We start from the raw sequence: 11374 nt of genomic DNA on the forward strand, positions 1-11374 counted from the left end.
CCATATTCTAGCCTCCATCTCTATCCCAGCCCCTCAGTGATTTCAGCTCGAGACCCACAAGCTTTATTTCACTGCCAGCTCTGCTCTCTCAGCAGCAGCTCCAAATCTTGCCATCGCCGCCATGGGAAGCTGCTACAGGTTCTCACTGCTGTATCTGCTGAGAAGGAGTATTTCAAAAGCTGTGTCATCCCTGTCAGACGGAATGTTTGAGTTTCCTGCATACCTGTGCTTCTCGCAGGAGATCTTTGCTGCTCTGCTTTTTCCTCAGGGTGCTGAGCCCCGCAGACTGGCCCATGGAATCAAACATCCAGAACGCATGCACTTTCCTTCTCTTGGTCTCATAAAAAAGTTTCTCCCTCAGCTGTTGTTAGAGAGAAGGCAACTTTCCAAAGGGCTGCCACAACTGTAGGAACAGGAGTCCTGCTCTGTGCAATATTCCCCACAGCGGACGCAAGGAATGCGGTTTGCGTCCATCCTTCCCCTGCACTAGGAACCCCTCGGCCTGCCGGATGCTGCAGCTTGCAAATGGAACAGGAGCATGTAAGAAAACATTAGGATCTGCTTCGCCATCTTAAGTGAGTGATGGGCTTGGTTTCTTTCTTTTTAAAATCCCTGCAACACCATCCTAAAAATTATATAGCAATATTCTTGGGGCCTTTTTTTTTTTTTTTGCTGCTTTCAAATGAATTCTCAATATTTACTGAAGCATTTAGAAGAGACAGATACCATCAACTACATTTTAAGATCAGCCAAGCACATAAGAACATACCTTGTCCTTCACTAGTCACAATTCCTGAAGTCGAGGCTGATTCCTGACCAATATGATTGTCTGCATTTGAACTACTCCAGTCAGGGGCAGATGGGGAAGGTTTTGCATGGGCGACCATAGAACCTAGGAGAGACCAAGTGGAACAGACTAAGCTGAAATGACAGTTTTTATTTACTTACTTATTATAGGGAGGGGTTTTTTTGCAAGAGTCAGGTCTAGACAGTGTGCAAGTATCACAGACAGGTGAACTGCTATAAACCTATCGCTATAGATTTCCAGTCATTTCATTTCTTTATTTGTTTGTTTTAAAAAGAGAATGCAAACCAACTTCAGAGACAACCACCAAAGCAGCGGCAAAACTATTTGTCCTAGCACACACCCACACCTAGAGCATTCAGAAAGGAAACTTCTCTAGACTGCCTTCCTGCCAGCTAGCAGGAAACTTTCTTTGAATATCTGCAGTAAGTTAAAAGTGGCATGATATTAAGAAAGCATGGAAAACACTGTTGTGCAAAGACAAACACAGTGCTTTAAAGCACAGACAGACCCTGCCAGTGACATCCAAAACAGGAGAAAAATTCTCTGCGTGTTCAATGTGCACAGAGGTACTGCATTACAGCTGATCTTCACGTTCCCTGAAGTAGACAGGCAGGTCTGCAAAAATCACTAAGGAAGTGCTTGCAACTTGCTTCACCAACTTCTCTCCATTACAGCCTAAAGAACGTAATATAATGAGTATTGTATTACCTAACCCTAACCCTAACTGTGAAATTCAAACAGTAATGATAAGCAGCGGGAGAAAAGCTTCATTCTGACAAAGTAGAAATGTCTCTCTAAGAATGTAGTCACTGTGTCCAAATGCAACAAAGGAAGAGGCGATCTTTTAGTCCAAATAGCTCAGGACCACGCATTCCTCTAGCAAAAATTCGAATTTTGTATGGTCTAGAGCTAAAATTCCACTCCAGTAGTTTTAGGATCAGCAAACCAAATGAAATGAAACAATCCTCCAAAAATAAACAGAACTATTCCACGAGCTCACTCTTTATTTTTTCCTTTGAGGAAAATCAGAGTTTCTCTTCTCTCCCAGGTGAAAAGTGAGTCTTCTCTGAAGAGATCACAGAAGAGATATTTGCAAGTCTCTAGTTTTCTCCACACTTCTCTCATGGAACTGAACTGTCTCTCATAGGGAGAAACCCATGGAGAGAAGCCAAGCAAATCTCCATTAACTTTCCAAGTAGCAGAGGCCAAGCCTCAGGTCAGCAGCAAGTCAGTACCTTTATTGCTATTTCTGTGCTACAATCAACTGCTTCCTTTGTAATATTTCCTGCAGTGCTGGCTAATGCTTTACATGTGTCAGTTCCAAAATGCACGAGCAGAAAACTTGGCTTTGCTAGTTGTTAAATCCAGGCACCAGGTTACCAGGTATGACCCAAAACTGCCTCTAGAAACTCAAATGCACACTGGTGTATAGCTTTTTTAAAAATAAATTAAAAAATAATTAGTTTACAGAAAAATCCTTCTGCAGACCACACTGTATAACAACTGAAATTGCTCACTAAGAGAATTACCTAATTTATAACATGGAATCATATTACCTCAGTGCTTATAAAATTTATTCGCTGGCACAAAAAAAAATAATTGCTCACAGTGAAACTGACATCGCAAATAACTCTTTGCTTTAAAAACCAGCATGGATCAGAGCCCACCATGGCTCATCCTGGGAGGGTCTGCAGAAGCCAAATCTCAGCTAAGGGCATTCCTCGGGGAATCCTCCTCCAGGAAAATGGGAGTGCCTTCCAGATCCTGACATCTCTGCACAGTTATGGCAAACCGACAATATTGCAAAGCTGTGCTTCCCAACCCATGCTCCTTTCTGGAAACCAGAAAATAAGGAAAACATCCGAGGGGCAATGGGAAGAACAGCTGCTGGAACAGCTCTGATTTCACAGGTGGGTTTGGTAATCCACTTTAGCCAGGCTGGGATTTTCCCGACCTGTCCATCACCATGTTCATGAGAACACAGCTGCGATGGGCACGGCATGTCTCAAGGATGAAGGACCACCGCCTCTCTAAGATCTTGCTTTATGGTGAACTTGCCACCGGCTGCCGCATGAGAGGAGCCCCGAAGAGAAGATACAACGACTGCCTGAAACAACATCTCAGCCTCGGCCACATTGATCACCATAACTGGTTTACTCTGGCCTCAAATCGGGAGGCCTGGAGACACACCATCTATAACGCTGCTGCTTCCTTTGAGAACGCAGCAGGATCACTCTCGAGGAGAAAAGGCAACGCAGAAAGAACCGTGTTCTGCAGAATATACCATCTAAGGAGTCTTTCTGCTGTGCCTTTTGCAATAGGATATGTCTGTCTCGTACTGGCCTCATAAGCCACCAACGTGCATGCAACAAACGTGAATAGAGCCTTCCCAAATCTTCGTTCGCGAAGCCCAGCCACGATCACCGATTTACTCATTTTTACCTCAAAACGTCCATTGTCTTCCCAACAGATGAACTCAGATTTTAGCCCCAAAATGTCCATTTTGTCCTCTACAGAATCCGCCCGAGAGCGACGCCTCGGGATCCCGCACGGCCGGGCGAAGCCTCCGGTGCCACGAGCCCTCAGCTCCCGGTGCCGCCGCCTTCCCGCCAGGCCACTGATCTCCCCAAGGGACAGCGAGTTCCGCCCACCACCCGCGCGGTTCCGGAGCCGGTCCGCCCCCACTCCGTGCCCGGGCCTCCCCCGCCGCTCGGCGCCTCCGCCGCGGTCCCGCCACCGCCCCCGGGCTGTCCCCGTGCCCCGTGCCCCGTCCCCCGCCCCCGGGCTGTCCCCGTGCCCCGTCCCCCGCCCCCGTCCCCTCCTCTATCTCCATAGCGATAGTAGAGCCATTGCGCATGCGTGCCCTTCTTGATTGCAATCCCGCGCTTCAGTCAGCAGGTGTCACCCACGAGTCATCGCACATGCGCAGTACCTATCTTTCACCGCCAGGTGGCAGCAGCAGCGATTTCCGCCCCAGCCCAGAGAGGTGAAATCCGACCCCAACGAATATCGTTCTTTAATATTATTTGTAGGTTTTATTTTATTTTTATTTTCTATTAATTTATTTTTATTTTACTTTTAAAATTTTTTAATTTTATTTTTAATTTTAATTTTAATTTTTGTTATCATCACTAGACAGCCATACAATTTAATTATAGAATAGCAAACTAATTAGAGAAGTTCATTTAGTTTCTCTCTGTCAGATGTCACAACACCTGATTATAATTAATTGTATTTTAGTATTTGATAAGTACCACAAATGTTGTTAAGATAGTGTATGAACCTGAAATGGGCTAAACACTACAGAACTTACATTTGACTTCTATTTAGGCCAGACATGAATGCTATCAACACAGGCAGATGGAAAGCTTTAATTCATATTTTATGCTGTTACTTTCATTGAAAGTAAAAACTGAATTTAGCTTTTAAGGTGGAAATCAGAAAGATATACTATTCAGAGCATTCACAATTACGTGTGAGAATCATGGATGGTATATCGATATCTACACTGCAGAGATCTCAATCCAGGATTATAAGTATTTTGTTTTTGCCTTGGCTGATGTGCAAATATGTTATGACTGTGAAGATTCACAACTCAAACCCAAGTGCCCTTTTAAGTTGTCAGGAGTATATCTGAGGGGAAAAAATATTTTTCTTGTTACAAGATTTTAGTGTAATTACAGTATTGTGTTTCCTGCAGAACTGAGATTGCAGCAAAAAATTTGTCATTCCTGTGTCTGGGTTAGGTTCGTCGGTTTGGCTGAAATCTCAAGGCAGTAACAGAAAGTGGATGTAAGTGAGCTACTCAGAGTTCTACTGAGTGAACACCCTCTTTCTTTCCAGTGTAGGAGTAGAGGCAGTGGGCATTAAGATGATTAGCCTGGTTTGAATGGAAGTTCTCCATCCACAATTTAAAGATGAGACTCTAAAAACAAATATGGCAAACCATATTCTCTTAAAACTTGCTTTTAGTCTGGGAAGAAATGGTATAAAGCTCACAACACAATGATATTTTCCTAATATAGATGATGGCTAGTAAGGAGACATGATGCAACTGACTTCAGTGACAGAGCAAAAATCAGTTTCCAAGGATTTTCGGCAACCAAAGTATTACTTCTGGTGATTTAATAAAGCTGCACAGAGATCTTCCTCTAGACAGTCAGAGGAACGAAACACAGAAGATAGCTGCAATGATGTATTATTGTTTGTTTGACCTTGTTCCTCATAAGAAGAGGGCCTTTAGATCAAATGTGTCCACACCAAGGCTGACTATGCCCTCCCTACAGTTACTTGCCAACTGGAAGTGGGGCCTTGGAGAATTAACATTTTAACTATTGGACTTCAAAAAATACATTCTACTCTTTCTATGGCACTGCAAATACACCCCTGTTTCAAGAAGAAATATTATCTACCACATTCAATTAAAAAAAAAAAAAGCAATTGCAGGCAGACTGTGAGATGTACAAGCAGACCACAGTATCCCAGTGAAACCCTGGAAAAGCAGTGCTTTGAATTTGCTGACTGACCGCTGGATGTCACTATTGTTCCACTGAACTAAAGTTGTCATCTTCTGACTGACCTACTACCTCAAAGAGGAGAGTTTAAATACCACTGCTATACGCAATTTTCCACAGAAAATAAGCGCTTATATTTGTAATTATTAATGGCTTTTACTGCGTTTAGACATTTGACTTTACGCCCTGTCTCTTCCCAGCAGGAATTGCAGCAACAGTCTCTCCCTTTGAAAGCCTTTGCAGGCTACCCCCATGTTTCGACTCAAGGAAAGCAATTTCAAATCCCCATTCTCATCATGCAGAATATTTAGGCATTATTCAGGAAAAGAGGAAGAGATGAATGACCTAACATTAGCCCCCAAAACTTCAGAGACCTGAACTGGGCAGGTGGTCATGGTACTGTGGTCCCCAGCTGGCAGAGGCTGCAGGAGAGCTCAGAGTCTCTATCAGTAATAAGCTCAGAGTTGAATGTTGGACACATTAAGATCAGAAGAAAAAAGTGTTAAGAAACTGTAAAATTTTCTCCACATGTGGGTTGTGCTATCTTCCTTATAAAATCTCTTTACTGTTTTTAACATTTTAAACTGTATATATATATTTGAAACCAGACCAATTCTGCCTCTGTCTGCAGAATCACGGGACATGGATTGCTGTACTTCTTACCATCCTCAGGTCTGTGTGCAGCACCTCAAGATTTGTGATCTCTTGAAGCCCACAGGGAAACCTTGGGGCTCTCAGGACATGGTACAGTGCTGAGGTGTTCCCATGATTGCCCTGCAGCCTTCCCCTCTGAAAGGGCTTTCATTTTACCCCTGAGAGAAACACAGGGTGTAGTACTGGCCCAAAACCTCCACACATTTGCATCCTTAGACACCAGATCTGTGTACTATCTCATGCTGATGCTTTCCATGATTAAATTCCCACTTGGAGATGGCACTGAGCCCTGCTCTAGTAATAGAAAGTGTGAGCAACAATGCCACTTGGGAGCCCCTCAGATGTTTTCCCTTGCAAGCTCTCCACACACCGACACTGTTCATCCCTTGCTGTCTGTGCCGTGCAGCCATACTGTGTTTTTTTCCTTTCCAGAAGACAAGTCTGCCACGAAGGAATAGACGTTCCTCTCTTAGCTGCTCTACTTGATATTCCAGAGGCAGTCACCTCCAGCAAGAGGGGAAGAAAACAATTGTAGGTAGTAATGTCTTAAATCCTCTGCTCTAAAACTTGGCATTAAATCAGGGAATTGTGTACCACTAAACAGAAGTTTTTGCCCTTCCTACAGAGAGTATAAGAGGGAAATATAGGAGTTTTTTTTTCCTTACGAACCCCTGACATATTCCTTCTATTGGCAATTTCACACACACACAAAATACTGGATGTTTGAAATTAAAATCAAGACGGCTTTATTCTAGCTGAGGGATCCCTTACCCCATCTTGCAACTGCCTTTCAAGATCCAGGAAGTGTACTTCAGTCACCAGGGAAAGGTAACTGTCAGCTATGTGGATGTGGAGACAGAAATAACAGCATAATTTATGATGGAACCTAAACCAAATCACCATTACTTGTATTTTTTCTTTTGCAATTTTCAGCAGTTGAAGTGATTTCAATATGACAAACCTTTTCTGCCATGTTTCATGATAATATTTATTTGAAAGAGTGCTTCTTTTTTTTTTTTTAATGTGTTCCCTTTATGCTCCACCCCAGCTATTTAAAAAGATGTCTTTGGCTTCATTTCGAAAGGGCACTCTAACTTTTTGAAATTCCAGTTGTACAATGTAGAATACCAGTTTTCCTTTAAAAGGGACCATATATAATAATAATAATAATAATAATAATAATCCAAGAGTCCTAAAGCACATGTCACAGCCTGGACAATGACTGAAGAGGTGCATAACACAGTTGTTACCGTGACCCCAGCATCCAACATAAGATGTTTTTTCTGCAGATATTCAAAGAAATAACCAAAGCGTAGGGAGTGAAATGTTCAGGTGTTTGCTGAATGCAACTCTGACAACAATTTTACAAAAATTACTTCACTTAAGGACATTTTTAAAGATCCATTTGTTGGCCTCAGTCTGTTTTTAAAGCAGCTCACTTTATTTCTTCAAATAACAGAAAACCTTTCTTAAAATATTACCCTAGAGATCGGTAAGAATTGTTCTCTTCCCAGTTCTGGACAGAGACCTACTGTACTAGCTGTATTTGTTGTGTTTAAACTGTGGGTGCCAGTGAATGAAAAGTTTCTTTGTGCAGGTTTCAGATTAAGAACCAAGGAGAAAAGAACCCACATTACCAAGATTTTCTTATTATCTTTAAACATTTAGATTTAAAAGTATTTTCTCCATTTTTGGCTTTGCCTTTGCATTTCTGTTGCAGGCACAGGGTGCAAGAGGCAGGCCAGCTATCTGCAGAGACAACATGTCTGGGCAGAGCTGAGAGATACTGCTCAATTTCATATTATTGTCCTTAACATTTATTTTAAACCAGAAGTATTTGGTTTTACTTTTAAGATATTAGCTTGAATATTGCATTTTTTCTAAATAGTTAGTTTCCTTTCAGCCAGTAATCTGTCTTGAAATTCACTTTTTTTTTTTTCTCCTAAGAGGTGATGGCACTTGTGCACATGAAGTTTAAGTTAAACACAGGCACTAGTGTATCAGCACTTGCCAAACTTAAGTGTGATACAGAATCACACGTACAATGGTTTCTTAACGCTTTGCTGAGCTCATCCTAAAAGAAAGGATTTTGATTTAAGGGTCTTTAACTCGCCCAGTCTCAGATTGTACTCCAGCGGTGTGACACAAAGCACCTCTCTTGGGAGAGGCATTGTTTGAAACTACTTGCAGATGAGAAAGCTTAAAAACAAGAGCATCAGCTGTATTCTGTGAGGATAACTGTAGTTTGATGGCTCTGCAAGCTAGTCAGAGACCAGCTAAAGAGAGATAGGACTGAAATGATTATGTTGTGTTGCTTTTCCAACACTTACTGTTGTTTTGTGAGTGCATCAGACTGAAAGGACTGTGTTGTGGTAAAATATGATTCCAGACATTTTATTTTCTGAAATATTTTGCCGTATAGTTGATAGTAGCACTGGGTGAAAGCTTTAATTCTTCTCTTCTGACACGTGTATAATTCTTTTTACAGTCAATAAATGATAACACAGTAAATTTTCTCATGGAAGGAGATTTGTATTTGCATGCAGCATCACTCCTGGTAGCTCCCAGGGCTGTGTTGCTCCATAGGACTGCTAAATGAAGGGTAAACTCAGCTGAGAGTGTCAGGGGCATATTTCTATTGAAATTTAATGTCCTAATTAACTGAAATTTGAGCTAAGAAAACAAATTACAGCCCTCGGCTGTGGAATGGATTTCTGTGAAAATACACTTAATACTTTGATGCCTCAGTTCCCACATGTTTAAAATTAACACCACTTCTGCTCCCTTTTCTCTGATTAGCCTCCAGAGTTTGAGGTTCTGTGCTTATTTTGGGGTGCTGAACTATGACACAGGTTTGTTTATTTGCAGACAACAAAAGAAGTCTTGTTTTCATGATGGGGAAGAGGTCAGAGAAACCACACCCTGTTCCTGTGGACACCACATTAACACTCTTCATTCACTGCTTTCTTCTGAAATGCTATTTCCCTGCTTTTCACGAGCTGTGGGAGCTTCTCTTTATTTCTCTGGTGCTACTTTTCGCTCTTCCTCCTTTACAAACACACTGCAACAATTTCAACCACTTCTAAATGCCTTGGTGTTTGGTAATGGCATTAACACAACTATCTCAGCAGCTGTCCTAATGAAGGAGAGCAGTTAGACGCTAAAGATTCAGTGACATTTAGCCCTGCCTATAGTGGTATTTCATGAGTGTGAGATGTTGAACAAATTTTTGTGTAGTTTTTTCAGATGGAGATTGAAACAGATATGCAAAATACTGCACATCTTCTCTGAAGATGGTGTATGTGTAGTACAGGACACGTGAACAATTGTTTCATGGCATGAGTTGCTATTGCTACTAACATCAACATTTGTCATGAAGTATCTGCATCACTGAAACTCTTCAACACAGCTGAACTAAATGGCATTGCCTGTGTTGCTCCTTACCTCATGAGAGGTCTCTTGAACTGTTAACAGTCTCAATGATTTCAGAAGAGAACCTGAGTTGCTAGAGGCTTTGTAGCCATCTGATGTTTTATCCTCCTCCAAATGTCCTTGGTGTAAATCCAATGAAAGCTTACCTCGTGCCTGCTTCCCAGAATGGAAGGAAAATCTGAGTGCCTATGGTACCCCTATCATGTGTGGAGATAGTTAAATGAAGTAAATAAATGCTCTCATCTTTCACCAGAAATAAGGTTGCAGAGACGTGTAGGTCCCTGAAAGGGATTAGTATCTAATGCCTCATTAACATTAGAACTGGGGAATCCCATTCCTCTCCCCATTCTTTCTTTTCCCTCTCTCCTCTCCTGGGTTGTCTTATACTGCCTCTAGCATATGTGGAATGCTCCGTGAACCAATTCACTTGCTAAGCTGTCGGAACACTAGCCCAACAAAAAAAAATTAAAATAAATAGAATTAATGAGCTGAACTGACTCAGACAAGGGTGCAAAAGCATAACTGTGTAGACAAGTTTGGGGAGGAGCAGTGAAACAATGACAGCCCATGATTTAGTTGGCATCTTGTCACTCACCCTGAGGCACTCTTGTTCAAAAGTTTTGGCTGTAGTTTCTTTTCTGCTGAGTCATCATCCTTTTTGTGTTGCACCACCTTGGATCCCTGATGCTTAGTTTGCTTTCCATGGCTCTGGTTCAGCACAACGACTTTTTTTTGTGACTGTTGGTGTCCTTGGTCAAACCCCTGGGGAGAGATAAGCATCTTTTTCTCTACTTTTTTTAATCTAACAGGGATTAGCCTGAAATCTCACAGTCCAAGTGCAAGAGCAGAGGAAACTTTCAGACAAAAGTTGAATGTCTTTTAAATACTAAGCCAAGTGACTCTCATGTAGTGGGACATTGGGGGAGAGGAGGGACTGAATCGCACAGGTGTAAAGTCCTGTATCCTACTATAGGTCTCTGCATTTTTGGAGCCTCCAATGGGTTCCAGAGGTATCTGTTAAGATCAGTACATGACTGGAGCTTCTAATGTGCGAGCTAGAACCAAGAGCAAACCTTAAAGTGCTTACTAGTGCACAGCACAACCCACAGACTGGCTTATGAGGTTATTTTTATGCATCTCCACAAAGAGACATGAAAGGCCCATGAGCTGGGCTTTGTCGAGACACAGTTCTTACACCAAGAGACAATAAAGGAGTCACAGGCTGCCACTGGCCTATTGCATAACAGGATCAGACATTTTAATGAGCTTCTGCATGTCCAGTGTTTGTCAGCCCTGCTGATTTGTAATCAAGCAGGACACTGCCATAGAAACCACTCCAGCAAACAGCATTTTTGAATGTACCTAAGAAGATGAGTTTGAATTGAAATGCAAACAAACTGTGAATCAGTCCACCTCTTTCTGGATTGTAGGACCCTGTTTGCCCTACTGTTCGTGTTATAGTTTAATCCAACCTGAATTTAAGTTTTTAGAGGTATTTTGTATATCCCATTTCACAAAACAACTAGTTTTCTCTGGTTCTTGAATATTTTTCCTGTTATAATTCTTAATCCTACTTTTTAGCAAAGAATTACAAAGAAAAAATGATAAATGCATCTTAAAAATTTCTATAATAGTTTATTCTATAAAATATGTTTATTAAAGAAATGGAACTAAAATTAATTTTAAGGATAGTTGTCTATATGACAGAGTGGAACAGCTATGAAATAACACCAGTTGTTTGAGTTTTTTTAAACTGCTGAATTATAAAGCAAAATGAAAGGATTCTCCTCATAATTCTCTTAATTAAATTAAAGCAAACCCAAGTAAAGAAGGAAAATCCCATTTAAGGAATTTTACTCTTAAAATTTGGGTTACTGTCAAAGACTTGACATCCACTACAGGATATTTATGATGTTACTCAAGAGAGCACGGAAATATTTGATGTTATCCTTTACTGTATCCCTTA

This window comes from Manacus candei, unplaced genomic scaffold, assembly GCF_025592945.1.
Source record: "Manacus candei isolate 608988 ecotype Guabito, Panama unplaced genomic scaffold, ASM2559294v1 h1tg000044l, whole genome shotgun sequence".
Taxonomy (NCBI): domain Eukaryota; kingdom Metazoa; phylum Chordata; class Aves; order Passeriformes; family Pipridae; genus Manacus; species Manacus candei.